Genomic DNA, 26986 nt, shown 5'->3' on the forward strand with positions numbered 1-26986 from the left:
GTTGTGGTGAGCTTATAATCTTCAAAATACTTAGACATTTCATTAGTTACTATCACAGATTAGAATTTAGAGGTTCCATTATCATTTTCGCTGTTATATATTAGAGTCGGGGACATGTCCCGACCAAGAATAGTTTTGGTTTTCTTTGAATAGAGGATTTGTTAGATTATTGTTGACTTGAGGGTGATGTGGTCGATAGTTTTGGCTGATTACTAGCTCTTGGTCAAAGACTTATTTTTTAATTCTTAATCTTACCTTGTGCTATCTTGTTATATCTTTGGATTTCATTTGACATTAGGGATATCAGGTATTTTGGTTAGGTACAAGGGGATAGTCTCTAGTATCTGGTGTATTTGAGATACCCATCATGGCTAGGCCTAGTTTGGGTCTTTACAAAGATGGTATCAGAGCCTATGTTTTATGTCATTAGGTCTCAATAAAGCCGTGTCAAGTAGTGCCTCTTTTATGGGTGTGTAGTGTGCCACACTTATAAGGGAGAGGCTGTGAGGCATTTGGAAAAGTTTCCCTTTCTTGTTGTTCTATTTCAAGATATAAAGTCTAAGGTCTTGAATATCCTCTAATTCTCGTATGTTCACTTTCTAGATCATGCCTTCCAGAGGATCTGATGTTCGTGAAAAATCCTCTATCCCATCTAAGTACAATATGGATGAAACTTATCCTACTGTAGAAGTTTAGACTTGGTCTAGGGTCATTGCTTCTTATTTCCCTAATAGAGAACCACCGGTTCCCCCATACCTCTCTCGGAACCTTAAGCTGGCATGACTAATGTTGAGTTTTGCCAATCAACTCATTTGCTTAACCAGCTGTTGGACTCCCAAATTGAGTTAGTTGCTTCAGTTGCTCTATCCTCTGAGGCCACTAGAGTTTGCTAATTTATGAGGTTGATTCCTCCTATTTTCACTGGTTCTAGAGTTGAGGAATATCCTTAAATTTTCATTAATGAGATAGAAAAGATGGTCTATGTGATGTATGCTACTAATGTAGAGGTTGTAGGGTTTGAAACTTATTTGTTGAAAGATATAACATTCCAATGTATGATGAGTGGGAGAATCTTAAGGGTGATGATGCTGAGTCCTCTTTATGGGACAACTTCTCTAGTGCATTTCTTGATCATTTTTTCCCTCAGGTGTTGAGTGTGGCAAAGGCTGAGCCATTTGTCAATTTGAAGCATAATAGGATGATAGTTAAAGAGTAGGCTTGGAAGGTTCATCAAATATCGTGTTATCTAGCATGAGGGTTAGAATGTGGAAGTTTGGCTCTGGGTTATTCCATGAGTTGATCTTAGAGAGAAAGACTTACTTGTTGAACAAGGATATGGACATATCTAGACTTGTTTATATGAAACAAGTGGAAGAGAAAAAAAATAAGACAGAGAAGATGAGTGAAAGGCAGAGTAAGAGGTTTCAATAGTTAGATCAGGGTGGAGGTCAGCAACAAAGTGATAGAGATGATGGAAAATGGTCTACGAAGTAGTGGTGAAACTCAAGTTCCTACTCTATTACTATTGGTCCTTATCCAAAGGCATCGAGTGATCGTCGTTCTCAGTACGATAATGGGTTTAGAGAACCCAAAGCCCAACCTCAGGATAGTGAGGCTCAGTCAGCTCTATTATATCATTCTTATTGATTTCATTGTCAGGCGCATCATGGTATTTTTGAAGAACGGAGGAAAAAGTGCTTTAAAAGTACTCAGATTTGTCATATGCATAGGGATTGTCTTTTTGAGATTACTTCTGGAGAAAATAAGATTCATGTTGCTACTCCATTAGCTCTTTTACCAAAGGGTACTACTTCTTCTTCTTAGTCCAACACTGGACGAAACCGTCTGTATGCTCTTGCCACCTGCCAGGATTCTAAATTATCCTCAGATGTTATTACTGGTATGCTTAAACTCTTCTCTTGTGATGTATATTGTCTACTAAATACCGGGTCTATATTAGATTAGATGACCCCTTATGTGGCTATTTATTTTGGTTTTAACCTTGGGTGTACTTCAGATCCCTTCTCTATGTCCACACCATTGAGTGAATTCATTGTGGCTAGAAGGGTCTATAAGGGTTGTGTGGTATTTGTCTATTTTTGGGAGACCTTGGTGGATCTAATAGAGTTGGTCATGTTAGACTTTGATGTGATTTTTAGGATGGATTGATTACTTCATGCTATGCGTCTCTTGATTGTTGGATCAAAGGGTAAGTTTCTACTTCCTTAATGAGCCGGTGATTGAATGGGAAAGTAGTTCCCTATCTCCTAAGGGAAGGTTTATATCATATCTTAGAGTCTAAAAATTAGTTTCTAAAGGGTAACTCTTTCTCTCAGTGCATGTTAAGAATTTAAGATTTGAAGGTCCTTCTTTGTGGACTATTCCTGTGGTCTATGAATTACATAAGGTGTTCCCTGATGATCATCTTAGTGTTCCCCCAATACGGAAATTGATTTTGGGATTGATTTTTCAAACACCTATCCTATTTTATCCCTCCTTATAGAATGGCTCTGATTGAGTTGAAAAATTTAAGGCGCAATTGATAGATCTTCTGGATAAGGGTTTTATCTATACTAGTGTGTCTCCGTGGTTTGATCCCATGCTCTTTGTGCGTAAGAATGATGGTTTCTTTCAGATGTTTATTGATTTCGACAAATTGAACAAGGTAACCATGAATAATAAGTATTCCCTCTCAAGGATTATTGATCTACTCATTCAACTTTAGGGTGCTAATTTTATTCTACGATTGATCTTTTGTCTTGGTACCATCTATTGAAGATTAGGGAGGTGGATATCTCTAAGACTACTATCCAAACCCGATATGGTTATTTTGATTTTTTGATCATGTCTTTTGGTTTGACCAATGCCCCAAAAGCATTTATGGATCTTATGAATCAGGTTTTCTATTAGCTCTTAGAGTAACATGGATTATGCTGATCATATCCATTTGGTATTACAAACCCTTATGGAGCAGAAGTTGTGAAACACCATAGATTGTGGCCCTTGGAAAATTCTTGATCTTTGAGCTCACTGTCCTAGTAATGACTCATTATATGTTATAGGTACGGGTTATGTAACCCTAGTAGTTAGGTTTCCAATAGGTGATGGCTGGGTTTCAATATTGGTAATGACTTGGTGGAACAAGTTGTTAGCGGCAGTGATGAGTCGTGAGGATGGTACTTCATAAAATTATTAACTTACTGACATAACTTGCCTATGAGTACGAGTGTCTAACTAAGAGTCGTAAGGATTGATTACGAGTGGTAGGGTTGAGTCGTATGATGTCCAGTGTTCAATCCCTTGGTTTCTATTTTGGATACGACTAGACCATATGATTTGTATGGTCTACTCAACGAGTGATATCATAGAGTCATATGGTGGACAGTGTATGGCGACCTAACTTACGGTCTTAGAGACGACTCAAGGGTGTGAGACACAAATTGTGGTCTCGTAATGACATGTGGTCCTTTTATAGTTTTAGTTGGGGGCACTTTAGACATTTCCCATGCAAAATCCTTAATACCTTATGACCCTATAATAATTTTTGGTCATTAATTCCACACATTATGAGATTAAAACATCCCTTGTAGTCTCTCAAAATCCACCAAACCAAAATTGGCTAGGGTTTCTTCAGTGTCATGTAAGGGTTTAAGGATCAATTTCTCTCCATGTGAATCTTTATAATCTAACATGTGACTCTTCCTTCGTTGTTAGTTTACTAAAAAAATATGTTTAAAGCATTGTTCATGAATCATTTATGGTTGTTTTGAATCCAAGGTTGAGGGGTTCGAATTCATATCGCTGAATATTGTTTTCTATGTTTTAAATTATGTCTATGCCTGTTTTTAATTATGGTTTTGCACATGTGGGTGTATGGGAATGATGATTTAATTGAAGGGTCATGGTTGAACCCTAAATTTTGGGATTTTGGCTTTGATAAAGGTATGCCCTCAACCTATTGGTGAAATTGTCAATTAAAATGACATTGTCATAAGTTTGAATTTAGTTTTGAACTAAGGCTTGTCATAAAAATGTTAATATTGATGAATGACTTTAAAACGGCCTTGGTGGCCATAAATTGAATTGGATTGAAAATCTTGTGGGGTACATCGTAATCCCCCAAGTTATTTTACAATATAGTCGGCGGGGTACATGGTAATCCTCTAAGTGTTGGCTAATGTCATTGCTTGCAAGCTATAGTTAATATAACTATACCACTTTATAATGCACTAATAATTGACTACTGGAGTTGGTGGTATAGTTATGTGTTAAATATTTTAATCGGGAAATAATGGTGGATTGTGAAAGCTAGCCGTAAAGGTGTGAGTCCAAAGGACGGACACTGGAAACTTATGTTTACTGACGTGAGGGTTGGTCTTGGTGACCTTATGCTTTTCAGGTACATAGGACTCCCCCAAGTTTATACCTTCTATGATTTTTTAAGTTCGTGCAGCTACATATACTGGGGTCTGTTTAAGGGGTTACACTGGACCTATATAGCCCGTGGGTGGATTAATAATGGTTAAGCTAAAAAATCTAGGTTAAGATTTAAATGCATGTGAAACCTTATTCCTTACCCGGCACGGTATATATATGTGATTGCATATGGTTATTTGATTTTGTTTGGAATTATTGCATTATCTTATCTTTATCCCTGAGTTACATACTAGCATTCACTCTGCTAGAATGTAGTTTTCATCGCACATTTGGTGGTGATTTAAGAAAGTTTTAGGGACTAAGGTGAGTTTTAGTATGGCTTTTCACCTGTAGTAGGATGGGCAAGCGAAAAGAACTATTCAGACATTGTAAGATATGCTTCGAAGTTGCGTGATTGATTATTGTGGTAGTTGGATTAAACATTTTTCTCTCATAGAGTTTGTGTATAATAAAATCTACCACTCTAGGATTGGGATGGCTATGTTAGAGGCATTGTATGGTAGAATGTGTAGGTTTCTTATTTGGTAGTTTGAGGTTTGTGTGGTGGAGATGTTTGGCCCGCATTTGGTTCACCAAACCATGAAGAAGGTGAAGTTAATTCGGGATAGGGTTAAAGTCTCCCAAAGTCACCAAAACTCCTATGAAGATGTGAGGCATGGGAAGTTATTATTTGAGGTTTGGGATAGGGTGTTCTTGAAGGTATCTCCCATCAAGGGAGTGATGCAATTTTGGAAGAAGGAGAAGCTCAATCCCCGTTATATTGGTTGATACTTGGCTTTTTGATAGGTTGGTAATGTGTCATATGAATTGGGGTTGCCTTCTCGTTTGAGCTCCATTCATCCGATGTTTCGTGTCTCAATTTTGAGAAAGTGTGTGGCTGATTAATCATAAATTGTGCCTTCTAAGGACATTGGTATTTCAGATTCCTTCTCTTATGAGGAGGTCTCATTTGATCGGGAAGTTCGTGGGTTATGGATGAAAGACGTAGCTTTAGTAGAGGTTCTAAGGAGGAAACAAAAGGATGAAAAGGCTACTTGGGAAGCCGAAAAGGACATGAAGTCCATGTATCAAACCCTGGTCCCCATTCAAGAAAATCGTGCTTAAGGTATGTGTTAATCTAAATATCTTGGTTTTATGACTTTGTTAAAGTAAAGATTGATTTCCTTGGCATCCTTATTTTCTAACTTTGTTAAAGGTAACAGTAAAGACGTTTAGGGTTTGATCGTTCTAGTTAATGCCTTGTCGCATCATTTGGGAACGAATAATCGTAGTGGGGGAAAATTGAAACACACTGGATTGTTTTCCTTGGAAAATTCTTGAACTTTGAGCTCACTATCTTGGTACCAACTAATTATACTAGTCGTATAGTGTGGGTATGGGTCAGTTGACCCTAGTCGTTGGGTGTCCATTGGGTGGTGGTTAAGTTTCATTCTTGGTAAAGACTTTATGGCATGAGTCATTAGTGGTCGTGACGAGTCATGAGGACGATCCTTAATCAAATAAGTAACATAGTGACTTAATTTGTCATTGAGTACGATTGGCTCACTAAGAGTCGTGAGCATAGGTTATGAGTGGTTGTGTTGGTTCATATGATTTCCAATGTCCAATCCCTTGGTTTTTATCTTAGATATGACTAGACTAGATGAGTAGTACGATCAGGTCATGAGTGGGATCATGGAGTTGTATGGTGGATAGTGAATAGGTGTTCAACTCACTGCCTTGGTGATGACTCAAGGGTGCAAGTCTTATCTTCTGGTCATGAGTCAAGTGGTCAACTAGTAACCACCTGCAGTCTTTTTACAATTGTAGTTGGGGGCAATTTAGACATTTCTCACTTAAAATCCTAAAGACCCCACAACTCTGTAACACATTTTGGTCATTCATTCTATACTTTACAAGATTAAAACATTCTCTTTACTCTCTCAAAATCCTCTCAAGCAAAATTGACTATGGTTTTTTCAAAGTGGTTATCTAATGGCTTAAGGATCAGTTTCTCTTTGTGAATCTTTGTAATTCAGACATTTGACCCTTCTCTCATTGCTAGTTTACTAAAAGCATATGTTAAAACCATTGTTTATGGATCATTAATAGTGGTTTTGAAACTGAGGTTGAGGGGCTTGAATGCATATCATTGACTATTGTTTTCTATGTTTTAAAATGTGACTATGAATGTTTCTAATTATTGTTTTGCGCAAATAGGTGCATGGGAATGATGATTTAACTGAGGGGTCATGGTTAAACCCCATAGTTGGTGATTTTGGATTTAACAAAGGCATGCCCTCAACCTGTTTGTGAAATTATTAATGAGAATTATATTGTCAGTAGTTTGAATTTAGTTTAGAACTAAGGCTTGGTAATTTCTTTTTAATGATTGATGAATGACTTTAAAAGGTCATTGGTGACCACAAATTAAATTAAAGTAAAAAACCCCAATGAGGACAACCAAAGAAGCGACAAGGAGTAATTGAAGAAATTGACAAACCTTTCTTGCTGAGATTGGGCACCCTCCGCCCGGAAATTGTCACCATTATGATGATGCCTGTCTTCCGACTGATAAGGAGTACTAGCAAAAGAGTAGGAACAAGAACTCCTCCACTTCTTCTGCAGCCATTTTCCACTATCACGACCACTCTGAGACTAAGCACCTCTTTGATAAAAAACCTGCTCCTCTTACCCTACCTATCTCCAAACTCCGCCTGCTTCCTCTTTCCATCCACTACCTGTTGGATATGAACAATCAACCTAGAGATGTCCATATACTTAATCAGAAAGGCGGTCATTCTCTCCAAAATAAAATCCTAATTCAACCCAGAAGCAAACTTCCTCATTCTAGAACGCATTTCAGCCACTAAGTCTGTAGCATACCTTAACAATTTGTCAACCTTTAAGGCAAGTTCCTTGACAGATATGCTTCCCTGCTTGAGGTTCACAAACTACTTCATTTTTGTTTCACTTATCTCTTGGGGAAAGAAATGATCGATAAAAACACCTAGAAGGCATCCAATAAGGGTGACTCCTCCATATCTCCTTTATCCTTATCCTACTCTTCATACCACTGATATGCAACCTCTTTGAGCTGATAAGCGACAAAGTTTACCCCATCCACATTGATAGCCTACATCACCCAAAATATTTTCTCCATCTTATCAAAGAAGCCTTGTGGATCATCCTCCACCTTTACTCCCAAAAAAGTTGGAGGACTCATCTTTATAAATTGGCCAACCCTTGTTGACTTAACAGATAAAGCACCAGACACATCCCACTCAGCCTGTGCAGCAACCAGTTTTGTAATAGCATGAATAGACTAACGAAATTAAGCATTAGTCACCTCACCCTAATGAGGGTCTGTATCAACCGGTGGAAATCAATAACAATCAAGGATAGGATCTTGAGAGCGGAGATGAACCCTAGAAGTAGGATGCACCCATTCAGCATTACCCCTAGATAGGATGGAAAAATTTTCTTGTGTTCTAGATCTATGAGGCATGATCGTTATGATGAACAAAGAAGGATTAGAGAAGATTTTAGGATTGAGACTCCAAGCATGAAAGTAGAATACAAAGAAAGTGAAATATTCCTAAATTCCTTGTAGCCTCTCCCTTATGAGTGTGGCATGCTACACACCTCTAAAAAAGATACTACTCGAGATGGCATTGTAGACTCCCAATTGACCATGAACCTAGGCTATAATAACACCTTGACATGACCTGCCATGATGGCTTGTCATAATGGGTGTTCCATGTCCGACCGGGACCGAATACTGTCCCGGTTACCTAAACCAAACACGAGACGCCTGCCGTAAGTTACATGAATTTTGAGCATGTAACAAAATAGCGTAACAACTCACATAAATACTTTGGGAATAGGTCACAACTATAACCAACCAAACTGTTTCCACTCATCCCATGACAATAATCCGACCATACAAAATAAAGGCAATAAACCAGGACATAACAAAGGACGTTCAAAAACATAATATAATTAATCCCTAAATTTTATAGGATGGAACAACCAACAATATAATCTAATGATATCAGTCCACCAGCTTATTCCAATTAAAAACCTAACTCCTATAATGATCTCACCCATTCCAACCGATAAAAGTACCATAAAGCCCTTAATGAAAAGAGTAATAAAATTCAGTTGGGACATGCCCCCAACCATAGCCAAAAACAATATCCAAAATAAAATAAACATGTCTATAGGCATCCATAATATGAAATGGATCCTTCCAAAAGGATAGAACTTCATCACTTCAGTTGAAATTATTTTCCCGAGTTAATAGCTATATAAGAGTAGTAGAATGGACAATTCATTCATAGCGTGGGTATACAATCGCTAGTAGATGGGCTTAGCGAGTGACCACTAGCATGATATCAGGGTAAGGATAAAATAATTCTATTTATAAAATCAAGTAATACCATCCATATGCACACAACTAAACACATACCCACATACACATATATATAACAATGCCGGAAAAAGGGATCAGGTTTAGCATGACTTTAAAAACACTACCTGGGTTGTGTAACTTTGCCGTACGAATCCACCCATGAGTTATATGGGTTCAGCTCCTCCTGCTGAAAGGGCCTTAGTGTGTGTAACCGCACGACTAGGGAATTATCCCATGGGATGACTAGTACATACCCAAAATAAAGTTTGACATCATGCACACGGTCACCAAGACCAACCTCATATCGACCAATATAAGTTTGAAGTTTTGGTCCCACTGGGACCTCCACCTTTCATGACTTTGTTATATATACCGCCATTATTGCCCGATTAAAAGCTATTTCCAAATAACCAAACCATTATCCATTTACTTACCAAGCCCATTGATATTGGTATTGTCATACCAACCCTTACATGTAAGTATCATCTATAGCTAACTATTTATAGTCTTAAGGGGACTTTTAAGTGCCCTTCCACTTACAATCTTAAACCACTTGGGATACTTATATGTTCCCCATAAGCATAAAAAATTAGCCTTTTGCGTTACCAAACCTTTTAAACCATGCATAATGTTTTACCATATTTAAAACATGCAAGAGTTCCATTGAAAGAAGTCAATGCAATGAGCATATCTTTATAAGCATTTTGTCAAACACATTGGGGGCATAATATAACCAAACCAATTCCAATTACTAATAAACCATTCCCATGTAATACAATTATCAAAAACCACTATTAATGTATATAAAAGAATAATTAAAACCATAGGAAACCATAACCAGCTATTTAGCATCAAAGCCCCCCAAATCATATTTGGATGCCAAAATCATGTAATAGTAAGACCATGAAAAGATTCATATAAACCATAGATTTAAGTAATATTAATAATGAGGGAAGAGAAAATGCCTTCAACCAAGATAATGACTGAAAGAAATCACACAGACAAGCCCCAAATTTGTCCCTTGCTGAAATCCTAGCTCCTTTTGCCTAAAAGATCTTGAGAGATTTATGAAGTATTTAGAAAGAGTTTCTATGTGTTAATGAATTAAATAATAGGGTAAATTATCTTCTAGGTTGGTTAGAAGTCGTGGGACTCTATTAGGAAAAGTAGAGAAATATCAAGAATACCACCACTTAAGTTGCACCAAAATCCCATCATAGGGATACCACTGACCCACAAGAGTCATACCCTTCTATATGATTGGTTTCCACAACTTATATCATGGCCTCAGCCCTTGGATCAAACAATGTCTAGTTTACAACTCATCCATACAAGTCGTAACCACAACAAACGATTCGTATCCATTTTCCATATCCCTGGCCAATAAAATATTAGAAGGATTGGATACTGCCTACCATACAAGCCCTTTGTATAATTCATACCTTGGCTTACAGCTCATGGTGAGACACTCGTACTCATATCCAACCTAAGTAAACATGTCTAAGATTAAGTTAAAGAACCAAATGATCCCTAACAACTAATATGACTCGTACCCCTAAGTCGTATACATTTCAGTAACCAATATCCATCCCACCAACAAACACTGGTCAATATACGATCAAACCATATCATCCATACCCCAACCTACGGATCGTACCAATAAGTCATATTGTGTCCAAAGATCAGAATTCTAGGAAATTTTATAAGATCCAGAAACAAGGGTGTTTCATAGATTTTGGTGGATGTTTTATTTACCACTTATCTTTTATAGAATTTTCCTATAACAACAGTTATCACTCTAGCATTGGTACAGCCCCATTTGAGGACTTATAAGGTAGAAGGTGTAGGTCTCCTATTTAGTGGTTTTAAGTTGGTGAAAATAAGTTATTTGACCCTTGTTTGGTTCACCAAGCCAAGGAGAAGGTGAAGGTGATTTTGGATAGACTTAAGGCCGATATTAGCCTTCTAAGTTTGTCACCTTGAAGAATATTGAAGACTACTAATGAAGGAAGTTGACTCTAAGAATGGAAGGACATCCAATCATAAGAAGACCACAACACTCAAATAAGAATGGAAAGCAAATTAATCAAATGTCTTTGAAATGGAAGGAGAATCACCATCCCTGAATCACGAAAAACTAGATTAATAAGAAAATCAGTAATGATCTAAACAAAAGAAAGGAAGGCCACACCAATTACATGTACTTCAATTTCTACAAGAATAAATGAAAAGAGATATCATAGACACATCTGATATGGTCATGATCCAGAGCTGCATATGGACATATCTGATATGGTCATATAAAACAGCTACATTCCTCAATCAAGCAATCAATTTAAATCCTTGATTGAGAAGAAATCTCTTGGGTTTCCTTATGAAGAGTAGGAGCGAAAGACTATAAATGATAAAGACTGAAGACAGACATGGGTTACATAATTTCAAGAAGAAAATTCAAAGTGTCTCATTCTAAGTATTACAAGACTCTGTAACTTTTAGTTAACAATTGTTATATAAAAAGTAGGATCATGTCAACTTTGTACCTATCACGACCCGAACGAGGGGCTGGCCGTGATGGACATCCCAAACCATGAAGGTCCAGAATGCCCTTCTCTATTCGGTAATCATGCACAATATTCATATTATAAAAGAAGATGCAGAAACATAATCTTCTACAGAAACATGGTGAATTCTGAATTGAACATAAGTATGGAAACTGTAAATCAACTACATCTAAATAACATCTAACTTATTCTGCGAAATCTCTACTACATGAAAATCTGACAACTGTCTGAAACTGGGACTAGGCCCCCATCATCTCTAAATCATGCTTAGACACTAAGGTATTGAGAAAACAAATTTCAAACCATAAATCATGCACTACAAAGCATTGATAATAAGACCATAAACTTGGATTTACCACAAAAGAGGGACTTCATAATCTATGCTCTCAGAAAAATCTTAAATTTCAATTTCATACGTATACATATACTTGTCAATCAATTTGAGGGGATGAGTCTTAAAGGCCAAAACAAAAATATCAATAACATTCATAAAGCATAATAAAAATCATGAATTTCAAACCCCTTTAACAAATTCTTGCTTTATAATCTTTAAATCATAATTGAGTATTTTCAACAAGCCAATGGATTTTTAGGATAAACCCCACACACCTCAAATAGAAAATTAGAGACTGATTCTTGAAGCTTACGGTTTGGGGATTCCAAATCTTTAATGAATTTCAAAAACTCATGGTTGAATCTTGGAAGATGTTTTGGGATGCTTAGGGTTTTTGCTTTGTAGAGAATGAAGATTTGGGCATGAAGTGCTTTTGTTATGCCATTGATTGTATATTTATAAACGAATGGGGGTTAGCGTAATTTCCCAAAATACCTCCCTTTTTAACCCTTAACGTAACTGGAAAAATATTACTGTGAGTCCAATTTTATGGGCCACCGCGACATTCCACTATCACGGTCATTCACTGGAAATTGACAAATGGGAATTTGGCCCACTCCGTGATACGCCACCATCACGGAGTCCCACTGGAAATTGACCATCATCATTTACACCTTCTCCGTGATGCGCCAAGGTTAGGAATGACGTTGTTTTACCACTAGGACTAAAATAAACCATAACTCCTTCACCGAGTGTCTGTTTTGGATGCATCTTATGTCGAAGGAAAACTTATTGAATCATCTACAAAATTAAAAGTTAAAATCAAAGGGATTTCAGTGGGAAAAAGTACAAATCATTCTAGAAGCTAATGCTTGATATTTTTGGGATAAAAAATTTAGCGAAAAAAACTTTGGGGCATTACAATATCCCTCCCTTGGGAAAATTCGTCCCCAAATATTGGGTAGGAATGTTGAAACTTAAAGGTATGGAATAATGCCGACCTGATGTGTCTTCTAAGAAAGGATATAACTGATTTGAAATGTTTAAACTTCTATTATGAAACTGAATTCTAAGATGACTTGCCCTTACTTGTTTTAAGCAGCTGATTCGTGCTGCGAGATTAGGATTCCCCCCGAAGTGTTTATGCTCAACTCACACACTTTAGATTTGAAAGTGATAACTTATGTAAGTACAAATCTTGAGGCAACAAGATTTAGATCGTACAAAGGTGTTATACTATCTGAGCTAAAATAGCTGGAAAAATTTGAGATTATGTGCTAAACTTTTATGAACTGAGTCTGACTAAATAACTGAATCTGAAACATAATGCTTGGATTAAACTGAGTTTGCAACTTACACAGATAGAATAAATTATGTTTTGGGATGGTCATACGCATTGGACTTCTGTTAGTAGGACTGGGTGAAAGGGTGGAAAAACCACAGTAAGTTATCTGCCTGACTGTTAAGCTGAATTACTGGCTACATAAACTGAATTATACTGGACATTTATACTTAACTGGAGTATCTCTTCAACACTTTTTCTAAAAAAGTCCTGGTAGCATCAGGGAGCAATGAATCTTAGGCATGATTTACACAAGACATCCAACTAAGGAATCATAACCTTTGTACTACTCTATTGCATGGAATATAGACATTTAACTCATAAGCTAGGATAGAATTTCTGGGCCTTAGGCAATACAAATTCCTACTTTCAAGGTTAGCCACACTTCTAAAATACTCTCTCATCTATATTTTCACCTTAAACACTATGCCCATTGATTCTACTTATTTTTCTCACATGGCCGCTGATATTTCCATCTACTAATGTCTAAAGGGAACTAAATCACCTTACCATATTTAAGCCTAACTCAAAATCACCAGACGCACAACATAATACTGTAGTACTAGTCTGAATCATGAATTCTGTACATCCCGCCTTTCACAATTCCTCATCTCATGCATAATTCTTATTGCCACTTCAGTAATTACCTTCAACTTCATATTAGACATGCACAAACACTTAAGGCATCCATCTATATGCACACAAATATGAAATTCAAGCCTATCTTCGTACCCATATATGCACTTCTAAACAACCACTCATAAACTATATTTCTCATATTCTCTAATACTTCTATCCATAATAACTTCCTTGCACTATTTAGATGACACACATAAAATATTCTCAACTAAATAAGCCATACACGAAACTTCACCTCAAAATTCTTTCAACTTATGGACTTACATAAAAAAAAGCACACAATAATTTTTCCAAAATATAACACAAAAAACTTTTACTAACCTTGACACGTATCGAGGACTAGGCCTCAAACTTACTCCACAATTACCGCCTTAACTCAAATAAGCATACAACCATCTTTCATCAATAAGAAATGTTTACTCTTTCCCTTCTAAGCAACTATTCATCATCACTATCTCGGCCTAAGGGAAAAGGTCACTGAAAAATTGGAATACCGAGATCTGGAACATGAGGGGAGTACTAAGCGTAACTTGATATCCTATTGAGACATGAGGAATAGAGCACTCACCGCATGGAATCATTTAAGATATCTAATATAAGGACGTACTAGATATAAATTTGAATTTTCACTAAATGTTAAGAGTATCACATGTGCACAATAGTTATGAACTGCATGATCTTAATTTTTTTAAATTCATAACTTACGAAAAGCGATTCTGACTACTAAACGAACTGGGAACTCATCATAATAGGAACTAGGAGAGTACATGATTTCTTATCATATGCCGGAACACGTGCTATAATCATGAAGATGGACATAAAGAATGAGTATGTATCATAATAACTAAAGTAAATTGCTGAAATAAGAATAGATTGAGCATCATTCTTTCTGACGGCCAATTTCACAACTTACTGGCACATCTATTATCATCTGAAAACTTAACTTGGTTACTCTTTCTATCATCTCCCCTTTAGATTTAAATAACTATTCTATGTCTGTGAACCACTATATATACTCTGGTATAAACTGAAATTACTTTACTCTAGAGTCAGGGATATAAAAATACACATAAAACTAAACTTACCCTGTAAGATGGTATCTTCATGTATAACAACCAATGCTAATACCTACTTCTAAGATTTAACCCTTAGGTTTCTATATCCCCAAAAGTCATTATATAACAGCTTACACATTCACCAAATCAGATTTTTCTAACACTAAACATGGATATCTCCAAACCTTTGTCAGACTATACCACATTTGTCATAGTCTACCAGCTTCACGACTCCAGACTTATATCTCTCTACTATAATAATTAAGATCATATCAAAAGGCTTAACATTATCTATATAAACTCCTTAACTTGTCTATTTAGAACACCATTATCATTTAACTAGTCTTTCTCCATCTAGCAACTCAACGACACCACTAGCCACGCATAAAATGTAATAGCCTTAGAAAAATGCTGCAACCTCATATCACTTTGACATACTTCTACTTCATACACACACCATCATACTTCATTACGAACCAAATAAACTTAAGCTCTTGCATGCACTGTTAAAGCCTATTAGATTGTTTCCATAAAAAAAGTATCATTAACCAAGAAATAATTACATCCACCATCATGACATCACTGCTATGCCTCAAAATCTACTACATACCTTCTCACAAAAAGTACTAGTCTACAAATACCAAAGAAAAGAAAGTCAAGAGGGTAAAGTCACATAATAGACATGGTCAACCTTAAACTTATATTATCACCCCCATATAATCTTATCAACTTATACAACTTTCTCACATCACACTTACTTACCCAAGCGTATATTTAGACTACCTTCAAATTCCACAAACAACCTTGTGTCTATAATTATAACTTACTAGCTAATCTAGCCATTTTCATACTTTGAGCAAACAACAACTCACCTTAGCTAATAACTCCTTCTCTACCTTCTACTAAACTAACACACAAGGACATATCACTTTATTGCCAACTCAATCTCATGCCAAAAGATTCAACTATACATAAATTCACTAAATTTCCCTTACAACTTTTCTTGCCATTACGTCTCTAAACTCCCAGTTGCATCCCAACATAAGAACCAACAAAATGGATAATAAGTTGCTAGTGAATCGAAATTAGCCTCACACGGCTTCACTAGACTTTGAGTTTTTAATAACACAACGATAACAAGATTACAAAAGATAGAAACTTGACACACAATAATCAATGATCTAACGATACATATCTTACTCTATATAAATAAAAAAATTCTGATTCAAACACTTTCCCCATAGACTACTAATAGGTCATGACACCGACACTTAACTTATACTACTACTCAGGTGGAAATACAGTTCCAACATTCTGCTACACATTATCCCTCTTAAGCACGATGTCAGCAATATAAATTCTGAAAAGAACTGAATACACGCAATACCGCAGGCTAAAAGGCACGATTTCATCAGAATCAAAGTTCACACTAAAATCAATACACTTTGAGGCACTAATGGACTCTTCACAAATCTTTGCAAAATTTCAAAATCTTATATGGATCAATTAGAAAGAACTATTTCATTTAGACTATAAAATACTGTACTTAAATCAACCTAATAATGTGACATGTCTGAGAACATCAGAGTAAGGAAAGAATTGAGAGGACTGTTACTTTTGTACGGGAGGCAGCATAGCATGAGTTAGAGTATAAAAGAGAAACAGTCTGACTCTATTGCATGAACTAGAACATAAAGAAAGAGACACATTACTAAATGCCTTGTAGCCTCCTACTTATAAGTGTGGCATGCTACATACCCATAAATAAGACTCTACCCGATGCATTTTCATAGACATTCTGGGACCATGAACCATGCTCAGATACCAAGTTTTTCATAACTCGAATGTGGGCCTGACCGTGACGAACATCCCAAACCATGAAGTCTCGGAATGCCCTTCTCTATCTGGTAATCATGCACAATATTCATATAATAAAAGAGGATGTGGAAACATAATCTTCTATGAAAACATGGCCAATGTTGAATTAAATATAAGTATGGAAACTATAAATCAACTACATCTAAATAACATTTGACTCAGTCTGCGAAATCTCTACTACATGAAAATCTAAAAACTGTCCAAAACTAGGACAAGGCCCTCAGTGGACCTAAACCAAAATAAATAACATAATCTGAAAGACACAGGCCTTCTGGATTTAATAAGACTCACTAACTGTATACTTTACTGTTGTCTGAAAACTCCACTATTTAGCAAGACCTCTAAACTGAGCTTTAGACCTTGGGAGGTAGGGGGTCAATACAAATATATTGGTACATAGACTAAACCCAAAATAATAATTTATATTCAACATATATGAGAGAAATTTAAAATAGTTCATAAATATATCATTAGGTAAGAAATCACATGGGCATTTTTGAAAGACTCTGTAACTTCTACGCTAGGTTGTACACCCTACAACTCTAAAATTCCATGGGTTATATAGAAGGAGCCATTAACTCAACAGCTAAGCCCCCAACCCAAGTATGCCGCAAGGGTCGGAGTCTCTGAATCTACTATGCCACTGGGCCGTTGCCAGCATATAATAATAATCTACCCGTATCAGAAAATACAGTTTCAGGCTAGGAGTTACTTGAAATCAAACTCACTCTGGGTAATCACCTAACCCTCTTTAAGCCCATTTTTAACTCTTACAAAATCATGCATCTTCTGAAAACATACTGTGAAATATCTTATCGGTTATGGCATATATAATTATGGTATTGTCATACCATTGAATTGCAAGTCATATCTCTGAGCCATTAATAACATATTATAATCTCTATTTTTAAAACATAAGTTTGGGACCACCATATCAATAAATTAATTGAAATAAACTCTTTCTCAAACCTCATATGAACACACGCAATGAACTCTCTTTGTTCAGCATTTCAATAATACAAGGTGGTCATGTCAAATTTCTCAATTACATGCAACTCTTTCTCATTTAAAACAAGGATGTAATTATATTAAGAAGCTCCCTGTCATCATCTCTAAATCATGCTTAGACTCTAAGGTATTGAGAAAACTAATTTTAAACAATAAATCATGTATTTCAAATCATTCACAATAAGATTATAAACTTGAATTTATCACAAGAGAGGGACTTCATAATCTGTGCTCTCAAACAAATCTTAAATTTCAATTTCATACATATACGTATACTTGTAAATCAATTTGAGGGGATGATGCCTAAAGGCAAAAACAACAATATCAATAACATGCCTAAAGCATAATAGAAATCATGGATTTCAAACCCCTTTAATAAATTCGTGCTTTATAATCTTTAAATCATAATTGAGTATTTTCTACATGCCTATGTATTTTTAGGATAAACCCCACGTACCTCAAATAGGAAATTAGACACTAATTCTTGAACCCTACGGTATGGAGATTCCAAATCTTTAATCAATTGCGAAACCTACGGTTGAATCTTGAGATTCTTGGAAGAGGTTGTGGAATGCTTAGGGTTTTTTCTTTGTAGAGAATGAAGGTTTAGGCATAAAGTGCTTTTTTCATGTCATTGATTGTATGTTTAATGGGCTATCGCGACGTGCCATTATCGTGGTGGCTCACTGGAAATTGACGAATAGGAATTTGGCCCACTTCGTGATGCGCAACCATCGTGGAGTCCCACTAAAAATTAACCATCATCATTTACACCTATTTCGAGACACGCCAAGGACAGGAATGATGTTGTTTGTCGATTAGGACATAAATTAACCATAACTCCTTCACCGAGTGTACATTTTTAATGCATCTTATGTCGACTACAAACTTATTCAATCAGTGACGAAATGAAAAGTTGAAATCTAAGGTATTCTATTCCAAAAAAGTATAAATCATTCTCGAAGCCAATGATTGATAGTTAAGGGATAAAAAATTTATCAAAGAAAAACTTCAGGGCATTACAGTAACATTAACTGAAGCTGTGTCACAAGATATAAAGAGCAAAATAAGTCTTCAAAATTTGTATCTTATCATTTTACTCCTACCAAAAATTAAATGATCTAAGGAAACTTTGAAGCCCAAGGGGACTAGAAATAGGCACCATAATGGTGTTCTGAACGAGGATAAATTTTGGTGTTATTACTTTATGCTTTTTCATTTACGTGCTTAATCGGTTTATGTCTAATTTATTTATAAAGTTCACTGATCTGTAGACAATTCAACTGTAAAGAATTAGTAGTCAGTTCACAGAAGAAAAAATTCAATTCACCCCCTTTTGAATTTCAATTGGTATCAGAGCAGGTCTCACCAACTGCCTTGCTTTACTGCAAGTAAGCAAAAATCAGAAGGCCCAAAATAAAATTCTTGGTGTTCTTCTTCAAGATAGTCACTTATCCACAAGACCACCATACTTTAATGGACGGCAATACTCTTACTAGAAGAGCAAGTTCAGAATTTTTGTCCAATCAAATAACTTCTAAGACTAAGTTGTCATAAAAAAGGGTCCAAAGCTGATTCTAGGACTCAAAGAGAAGTCAAAGGACAAAGATAAAGAATCTAGCAGTTTTGACATAGAGGACCTTGAAAGCTTCAAGGTCAACAAAGAGCAGCAAGAGGTAATTCAAACTAATGCATGTACTATAAGTTTACTTTTATGTGCAGTTAGCTGAGAAGAATACGACAAGATATAAACATGTGAACTGCAAAAGAAATGTGGGACAAACTAGAGCTAACATATGAAGGAACCACCAAAGTCAAGAAGTCAAAAATTGCTGCCCTGGTTAATGAATATGAGCTATTCAAAATGGAATAAAATGAGGACATTGAAACAATATTTGGCAGATTCAGTAAAATTATGTGCGAACTGAAATCACTGGGATGATCTATCCATACAGCCTGCAAGTCCAAAAGCTGGTCCGAAGTCTCCTAAATACTTGGGAAACCAAGACTTCTATTTTAGAAGATTGAGAACTTCACTATATCACATATGATGAACTATGAGGCAACCTTATTGCATATGAGAAAAATTATATTAATAGGTTCCAAAAGAAGGCGAACAATAACCAGTAGCGTTCAATGCTGCTCCAACCGAAGAAGTGGACATTCTTGGAGATTCAAATAGGGAAGGAATGGCAGTCATAAATTGTAGAGTTAGGAAAATCATGAGACAAAAGGAAACAAAGATCCCAAGGAGGCAAAAATAATAATTGCATAAAAACTAATAAACATTGTGGAAAGCCTGAGCACTTCAAATAGAACTATCAAGAATTAAAAAGAAGAACATCTAGGAAGAATCAAAATTTTGGAGCCTGGATTGATAAAGATCAAACTAAAGAAGAAGTAGAAGACACAAATATGTGCTTCATGGCAATAGAAAAATCTAGCGAGGTAAAACTATACCATTTTCATAACTCAAATACTCTTAAATCTAACTTGTATATGATTACTGATGAGATTCAAGAAGTTATAGATAAATATAAAAAACTCACACAAGAGTATAAAAGTTGTAAAGATTGATTTAAATAAAAACTCAAAGTGGAACGACAAGACTGGCAACTAGAAATTGAAGCGTATCAAATTCAAATTGACCTACTTCATGAAGAACTTAATAATACTAAAATAAAATCAAAAACTTTTAAGGCATCCCCAAGCCATAGTTTTGTAAGATGAAACTCATTCAAAAACTATTTGAGTTCCTCATCAAGGTTCTGTGAATCAGCCAAGACCTTTTTCTCCTCTCGAGGACCCATCTGTTATATTTATGGACAAAGAGGGAAAAAATTCTATAGTTCTATGCATAAGCCTAAAAGTGTGTGGTTCTTGAAACCCACAGGAAGTAAATATAACCCATAAGAAACCCAAGACATCTTGGGTACCAAGAAGAACTAATCATTTTGTTTTGAAGGAATATGTCTACAAAATCTATAAAAGAAGTGATTGATAGCGAATGGTCAAAAAGTATAGATAGAAAGAAAAGGATATCTTTATTTTAAATAATGTAGATGGAAAAATGATTAGATTTAGTGATAACGCCTGAGGCAGTGTCATCAGAGTCGACTATACATCCCTCAGAGTCAACTCTTGCATCTGTAATGATGAATTAGAGATAATGATAGACTCCCTCCAGGATGGTAATGATCTCAATAAAATATTTTATTCCTATGAAAATGTTAGAATTAAATATGAATTATCCTTATATGTTAATGCCTTGAAACTTTGTATGTTGCTTCATGAATTTCTCGCCATGGAGAAATTTTAGGGAAATAATCTCCAGATTTTGAATACTTTTTTAAGAGGATGGAAACTTTTGATATCTTTCTAAGCCCTTCATATTATATTATTGTTTTTACTATACATTCTTTAACATTATTCCTAATAATTCTAATATTTTCTTATGATAATTTCACCATTCTGATGAAAGTTTTGATGCCACAAATTCATGACTCAGCAAGAAACAAACTTTAGTTGACTCGCTAACAATTGAAGCAGAATACATAACTCTTGGAAGCAGTGTTATTTAAATTCTCTAAATCTTGCATTAACTACTTGATTTTACTCTATCTTTGAGATAGTTCGCAGTACATATTATGATATTGTACTGATAGTCTACCTAAATGTTGTGTGTATTTATGGAAAAGTATATTATCTTTCATTACTTTTCTGTGCATGATCTTGTAGATAATTGGATCTTCACAATTTTTTTTTAATTTCTCTAAAATAATTTGTTGTCAATAATTTATGAGTGATATTTTTGGGCACAAATCATTTTATTTAGTCCAATTTTATTTATTTTACAAAACCATTACTAGAACAAAATCCTGAAAAAGATTTAGTATTAATGACTTATGAGTCATATTTTTGGTAACAATATTTTTTTCTTAGTACAATTTTGCCTATTTTACTAAAACAGTCCTTTTTCAAAAGGATGCCATCATTAATTCACCGTTTCCCATGCCACCCCTACCTCCCCTCTATCTTCCCCATGAGCGTTCTTTCACCACCATCAATCCCATTTCACTTAAATCCCTTTCACTTCTCTATTACTATCTCTTCTAAACAGTCCCCTCCTCTAGATTCTCTTAAATAGCTCTTTCTTATCCTTTCTCTTCTCTTTTAAATCTCACCTTCTGTCTTACTCATATGACAAAAACCCGCACCATGTGTAATGATTCTTGAATATCCTCCGATAGTCCCTTTTCTCTTTTAGAATCCTCTGATGATCCTCGTCTCATTCAATTCTTTTCAAGAGACGACAACCCTCTTCCAACCCTATTTCCTTTGCAAAGAAAACTCATCCAAATACATTTAACTTCGTCCCTCAAAAGTAGATGGACTAATTCTGGAAAAATTCCACCAAGAAAAGTTCCTTTCATTCAAAGATCACTGAATCATTCATGGGTGTATTATTAGTCTCAGCCAACATAAAGATGCACCTTGTAATGTTACACACCTTTCAAATATCAAGATCAATCTTTGTTTTTTTTCCTTGTGGACTTTTAGTTTATGAAGACCCTTTTCACATATTTTATACAAATCTTAGACAATCCCCAGGCATGGTAGATTCAAGACCCTTGTGCTAGGCACAAGAATTAGCTTGAATAATTATCTATTTGAGAATGGTTTGGATACTAAATTTTCTAGTATGGTCCTTTTTATGAACAATAACTGTCCTGAGCACTTTAAAGTATGCTTTAAGGAAGCAACAAAATTTCTATCCGACTCTGACTCCACATTAACCAACTTTGGTCCTTTATTCTTATGTTTTAAATTTTTCATTATGGCCCATAATGTTGCCACTACATTGATTCAGTAAAAAGGATCCATAATCAATATCACTTGTAGTGATGTCTTTGTACTGTACTGTCTGGTCAAAAGTATTAAAATAAATTAGGAAAATTGGATACACGAGTACATGCTTTAGAGCATAGGAGAAGTTAATGCATCTGGCAATTTTCTGTACGGATTTCTTATCACCCAGATTATTTGGTTCTACTCCATAGATCTCTTTGCTTATCCCCTAGTAGAAGTGGCTACAACTTATGATTTAAGAACCTTAAGCAGTATGGGATATGTTCTGATGGATGATGAATGGTACAGGAAGAATTCTACTCGTGCTAAGGTTAAGCCTGCAAATGTAAGAAAATTTGTCTCTAACCGCTTATTCTCTTTGATAAAAGAACTTAAAGAAGCTAAGAATCGGTTCAAAGCCATCAAGAAAGGTATCATACAACTCCATGAGTATACTACCAAGTTCTTGTAACTTGGTAAAAGTACGAGCTTCGATAAAAGTATGGTACGATTAGGACCCAATGGGCTCAAATAAGGAGTCAAGATGTTCTCTAGATTACTCTCTCAGATGGAATCCTTGAAATCGCAATTCTCTTCCTCGAATGATGATCTAATATTTGTGTTCAAAACTCCAAATATTTCTTTGTCAAGAATGCTGAAAAATCCTATGGAAAGATTTGTCAAAACATGTATAACACTCTCACCTACTTTCTGGTGAAATGATAAATTATGAACTTTTTATTCAAAATGGTGTCCTGTCCCTTATGTTTATGCGCCATAAGATAATTCTTATAGTACTTTCTGATAATTTATTTTGCTATGACTATTTAATAGATTATGACTGTCCATAGTTATCCACTGTCTCTATTTATGTGTATTGTGTGTTGCTCTGACTGTGTATACTATTTTTTTCTGTTGCTATTCTTTTTTATTATGCCAAAAGAGGGAGAAATAAAGGAAGAGAAACAATCATATGTCAGGAGAAACAAGTTGAATGTTGAGATATAAAGAATGAATGAATATCTAAGAAACTTGGGATAATCCATGAAACTTAGAACAACAAATATGCCATTAAGTCAGGGGGAGCAAACTCAACTTTCCATTCATAAAGGCCGACTGATTCTTACAAGTTAGTAGGAGCAAGCTAACTGACAGGGAAGTTAAGTGATGTTTATTCTTTTTCATTATCAAAAAGTGGGAGATTGTTAGCCTGTGAAGTCTATATGAAAAACTAACAAGTGGATCCTTGCAAAGTATTGAAGACTACTAATGAAGGAAGCCGACTCTAGGAATAGAAGGACATCCAATCATAAGAAAACCACGCCACTCAAACAAGCATGAAAAGTAAATTAATCAAAGATCTTAGAAATGGAAAGAGAATTACCATCCCAGAATCATAGTAGACAAGATCAATCAAAAAATTAATTAGGATCTAAACAAAGAAAAGAGGGCAACAATAATCAAATAGACATCAATCTCTACAAGACTAAGAGAAAATATAGATCATGGACATATCTGATATGGACGTGATCTAAACCCGTATATGGACATATTTGATATGGACATGTTAAATAACTACATTTCTTAGTCAAGGAATCAATTTAAATCCTTTACTAAGAAGAAATCTCTTGGGTTTCCTTATAAAGAGTAGCAACCAATGACTAAAAATGATAAAAACTGAAGACAGACATGGGTTATGCAACTTCAAGGAGAAAATTCAAAGTGTCTCATTCTTAGTATTACAAGACTATAACTTTTAGTTTATAGTTCTTATATAAAGAGTAAGATCTAGTCAACTTTATATCATCAACTAAAGAATTGTCACAAGATCTAAAGATAAAAATAAGTCTTCAAAACTTGTTTCCTATCATTGTACTCGTACCCAACATTCAATGATATAAGGAAACTTTGAAATCCAAGGGGACTAAAAGTAGGAACAACATTGGTAATCTGAATCAAGATAAATTTCTATATTTTTACTTTATGTTCTGTTATTTATGTGCTTAATTATTTCAAGTCTAATCTATTTGTGAAATGCACTAATCTGCATGTGAGTCGATAGTGAGAATTCAGCAGTCCACTAATAGAAGAAAATTTCAATTCACCCCCCTCTTGAATTTCTTAAAAGTCCTACATGAATGCAAGGTGAAAGGAGTATGAGTTTAGTGTTAGTGTTTGGATATTTTTGAAAGTGTCTCTCATGAAGGAAGTGATGTGGTCTGGTAAAAAATGGAAACTCAGTCCCTGTTAAGTCGGTTCGTACTTGGTTTAAAAGAGAGTTAGAAATGTTTTATATGAATTGGAGTTGCCTTCTAGTTTATGATCAATTTATTCAATGATTTATTTTTTAACATTGATAAAGAATGTGGGTGTTCCTTCATCGATCGTTCCTTTAGGGGAGGTGGGTATTTTAGATTCCTTGTCCTATGAGTAAGTTTTGATCAATATTTTGGATCAGTAAGTCTATAAATTATGGACTAAAGATGTGGCATCGATAAAGGTTCTTTGGAAGAACCAAATATTTGAAGAAGTTAGTTAAGGAGGAAATAAAGTCCAAGTGTCCATTCTTGTTCCCCATTCTGGATAATCGTACTTGAGGTATATGTATTCCTTAATATTTTGTTTTCTGACATTGTTAAGGTAAATTGTAATTTCCCTGGCATCTTTATTTTCTATCTTTGTTAATGGTAAGTATGGTTGTGTTTGGAGTCAATTCATTCTACTAAAGGCCTTTACCTATCATTCAATGATAAATGATTCTAAAGAGGGGACTATATAATACCTTGAGTTTTTTCCTTAAAGATTTTTGAAATTTAAACCTCACTGTCTTGACCGCGACTTATCCTATGAGTCGTAGGGACCCTTGATGAGTCATTTAACTCAAATAGTAACCTAAAAATTAATTGTGTGACAAAGTTCTACACTGAGTACGAGTGGCTCACTATGAGTCATAATGATTCGTTATGAGTGATTGGGTATACATCATAGGATATCCAGTATTTACCCCAAAAGGGTTCTGTGTTGACTATGAGTGGATCTTAAGATTTGTAGGGTTCTATTACGAGTCGTATCAATTGAGTCATAGGTTCAACAATGTATGGGTTCCGTGGAAACTATTTAGGCTACAATTCTTGGTAACAAGTTGTAATGAAACCTTACGAGTCGTATAGTGACCCGTGGTCACTAAAGACTAAATTTCAGCTTATAATTTTAGAGCACTTTGGACAATTCCCTCCACATAAAATTAAAAAACCTAGGTTAATAAAGCACTTAAAGGGGGTTAATTTTTATTCATAATATAATAGAACACTTCTAATATTCTTTCAAGTGTCTCAAAAAGCAATACAGAGTTTACAAGAGGTAGACAACATACGGACTGAAGAGGGGAATTCTCACCATAAACTTGAATTTTTCTAGCATGTTACTCTTCCCTAACTGCAAATTTTTTAAAAAGCATGTGTTGTAAAGTATTGCTTATGAGATATGGATATTAAGTTTGAAACAAGGGTTGAGGGTTTTAAGTTCTTATTGAATGAACAATGTTTCCCATGGCTTACATATGATTATTTATGCTTTAATTATGATTTTAAACTTGTGAGTGCATGGGTATGGTGAATTAACTAGGGGATTACAATTTTCCCCAAATATGCAACTTTTGAAGTGGTTTTGACCCCTACCCCATATTGTGAAATTGGTTTTAATATGTAAAGTATGTACATTGAACTACATTTGATTTATTGCATAATGTAAAAAGGTAATGAAGCATAATGTTTTTGGATTGAATCATATGGGGTTGTGTAATTCCATAATTTGATTAAGAATTGAACCAAGGGGGTTGCAAATTCCCCCGAGTGATGATAATTTTTTTGGCATGTTGATATTACCTTGAAAGTATAGTTGGTATAGAGATACCAACAATGTATGCCTAAATGTGTATCATGGTTCAATAAACGTGAATGTATGATAATTATTTTAATTTGTCTTAAATCAGCATTTTGTAGATGAGTTGTGAAAATGGATATTTCGAGGGGTTGATACTGGAAACCGCGATTGCCTATGAAGGAATATTTATGACCAAGTGTTTCAAGTCTCTCTTATTAATATCATTTGATTGGAAGGTGTGAGTACCCCATATTATATTTTACACTTTAGTGCTTGTATCACCTTAATGTGCTGGGTGGTTTGAGTCTCCATCATGTAGATGTATACTCTCTGGTTTGTGCGGCCACAGGCATTGGGGCCCTATGAGCTGGGGGAGAGCTGGGTCCATATAGCACATGGATGAGCTACAAAATCCATGCTAAAGTTTTAAAGTGCATGTTAAGCCTTGTTCTTAACTCCACAACATGATATATATATTTATTTTCTTATGATTATATGCATTGGATTATGGACTGGTTTTGAATTGACATTCATAGCATTATTTTCCCCCTATTATTGTGTTACATGCTAGTTCTCTAACCACTATTTGGCTATAAATGCTATATCCCG

This window comes from Capsicum annuum, chromosome 8, assembly GCF_002878395.1.
Source record: "Capsicum annuum cultivar UCD-10X-F1 chromosome 8, UCD10Xv1.1, whole genome shotgun sequence".
Taxonomy (NCBI): domain Eukaryota; kingdom Viridiplantae; phylum Streptophyta; class Magnoliopsida; order Solanales; family Solanaceae; genus Capsicum; species Capsicum annuum.